This window comes from Triticum aestivum, chromosome 7B (genome assembly GCF_018294505.1).
Source record: "Triticum aestivum cultivar Chinese Spring chromosome 7B, IWGSC CS RefSeq v2.1, whole genome shotgun sequence".
Taxonomy (NCBI): domain Eukaryota; kingdom Viridiplantae; phylum Streptophyta; class Magnoliopsida; order Poales; family Poaceae; genus Triticum; species Triticum aestivum.
This window is the reverse complement of record NC_057813.1, coordinates 11,350,320-11,353,066: the sequence shown is the minus strand read 5'-3', so window position 1 is coordinate 11,353,066 and position 2,747 is coordinate 11,350,320.

Here is a 2,747-nt window from a genome sequence, read left to right as displayed (position 1 = left end):
ACTAATCTTGTGTCATTATTATGTGTCAACTCATACATGCATATATCATATAACATTTCTGTTAACTCACCCGATGTATATCTCTATCGGAAAAAAATTCCAAAATTGCACTCTAAAATTGTGCATAGATATAAGTTAAAGTATATCCTCATCGTGATTGACCAAGTGGAACAAGTGGTTTCCAACCCAAACTTGATATCATCATCGTGATCATGGGCAGATTTGTTTTGTATTATTTTGTCGGTGTTGGTATTCTGTTTTAATATTCAGCTTAATCTTTTTTAGTTTCTATTTTTTATCATGGTATTTAAGTGAATACTTAGATATTGATCAAAAAGTTTAAAAGTAAATAAGATTTTTAGCATTTTTACTATCATACATTTGCATTAATAACTAGAGAGTTTTCCTTATTTATGTTGCACCACTAACAGATAAGTAAACTATCTTCTAAATACTTGATTTTCTTCATCTGGTATGTCGAGAGGAGAAATACCTCGTCCCGCATGGGAAATAAGTTGCGGTTAGTTCACATGACGATTTGTAAGGTAATATTCTTCATCTTTTGAAAAGGAAGATAATATTCTTCATATATCACGATTTTTGAATGGCAGTTTACATCTAAACACTTGCAATATGAAGCCTTGTTCTGCCGGTTTCATTCGTCTTGAGTTCAATGTCTGTTAAATCATATGAGTGGCTGAAATATTTGTGTTCATCCTATATTCTTTGTCAATGAGTTTAAGCTTGACAATTTTGCATTTCTAATACATTTTATGCAATATTTGTTCCTTCATAAAACGATTGACATAATGAGAAGTCGAGAATACAGTATGGAGTACAAAAATGTAACAAAATAGAGTGTGATGGGTGGTCTTTAGGTTGTGCATTCCTTATTATCGGCATGCATTGTCTGTGTAACATGTATTCTTCATCACTCATAGGTGCTTGATAATTTATTAAGGAATGCAAATACAAGATGAATGGTAACTACGGTAGTAAATAAAGTGAACTTTATTTATTTATTTTTTGAGGCAAAGTGAACTTAATTTAGTGTGCAAGAGCCAGGGGAGCTCCTATTTCCCGCGTGGGTCGGCAGATAGCGAGCAATCGCGTACTCTCGCCTCCCACGTTAGCGCTTTGGGGCCGGCCCACCGCGAGGCAGGGCGCCCTTGTTTTCCTTTTTTTTCTTTATATTTTTTAAAAAAAAACGGATAAAAGAAAGTCCTAAATTTCAAGAAGCGAATTGGGAAAACAAATGTAGCCGGATCTATAAAAAGGTTCACGTATTTGAAACATGTTCTCAAATTTTAAAATGTACACATACTCAAAAAGTATGTGAATTCAAAAAACATGTATGTAAATGCAAAGAATGATAGTGAGTTCGAAAAATTGTTTGTGAAATTTCAAAAAATATTTGCAAATTCAAAAAAATAGCAATTCTGAAAAGAATGTTCACAATTCCAAAAATGTTCATGACTTGTAAAAATGTTCCCAAATTGGAAAACTGTTCCCAAATTGGAAAACTGTTCATGATTTCAATAAATATTTGTGAATTCAAAAATTATTTATGACTTCCAAAAACATTTGAGAATGTGCAAAAAAATGTTTGCAATTTTAAACTTTGAATCGGATGAACAAGTTTTAATATATGATGAACATTTTTTGAAATTGATGATTTTTTTAAATCACTTTGATGACCAAAAAAGGTCATGCTGTTAAAAAATGTTCACAAAAAAAGAAGAAAGTAAAAAAGGAAAATAAAAACGAAAAAAAACTAAAAGTAAATAAGAGAAAAAGAAAGAAAAAAACGAGCAAGAAAAAAGAAAAAGAAAATATGAAAATGAAAAGCCCAGTTGTAGGCCTCGCGTGTGTGCCTGGGCCAGCCTCGTGTCAAGTGAGACTATACCTGGCCATGGGTTACCCGGCCCGATGCCTGGCAGGCTTTTATCACTTTCCGTCTGGGCTTGGGCCCAAAAACTAGGCCCGGGCCGGCAGATGGCCAGGTAGGAGTGAGTCATAGGCACGCCCACATATGTCGACCTACGGGGCATTTCATATTTGGCGCCGGTTATAGCTGTTTCTGCAAACCGACGCCTGCAGCGGCGCTAGTTGGGCTCGGCCCAATTCTCATTTCGCCCCCTGTTTTCGAACTCAAAAAAGGAAAGTTAGGAAAAACATGCACAACCAGGAATCGAACCAACTATCTCTCAGTTGGTAGAAAACTACCAGACCACTACGCCACCGCCTTGATTTGTGAATACAAAGCTCCTTTCCGTAGTTTTATACCTTTTTGTTTCCTGTGTTTGATGCCCTTTCTTTTTATGATCCCTATTTTCTTTTTTTAAAATGCGTGAAATGTCTACAAATAGACGATATTTGTTTTCTAATTCGTGAACTTTTTCTTTAAATCGATGAACTTTTTTCAATTTGATGAACCTTTTTTTAATTTCAATGAACTATTTCAAGTTCAATGATTTTTTTTCAAACTGATTTACTTTTGTTGAAAGTGAATGAACTTCTGAACATTTTTCTGAACTTATTCTAAAAATCGATGAACTTTTTCTAAAATCATATGAACTTTTTTCAAATTGATGAACTTTTTCTAAAATCCTATGAAATTTTTCAAATCGATGAACTTTTTTTTAAATCCAGTGAACTTTTTTTGATTTGATGATTTTTTTTCCAAATCCAGTGAACTATTTTCAATTTGATGAACTTTTGTTAATCTGATGAACGTTTTTCAAATC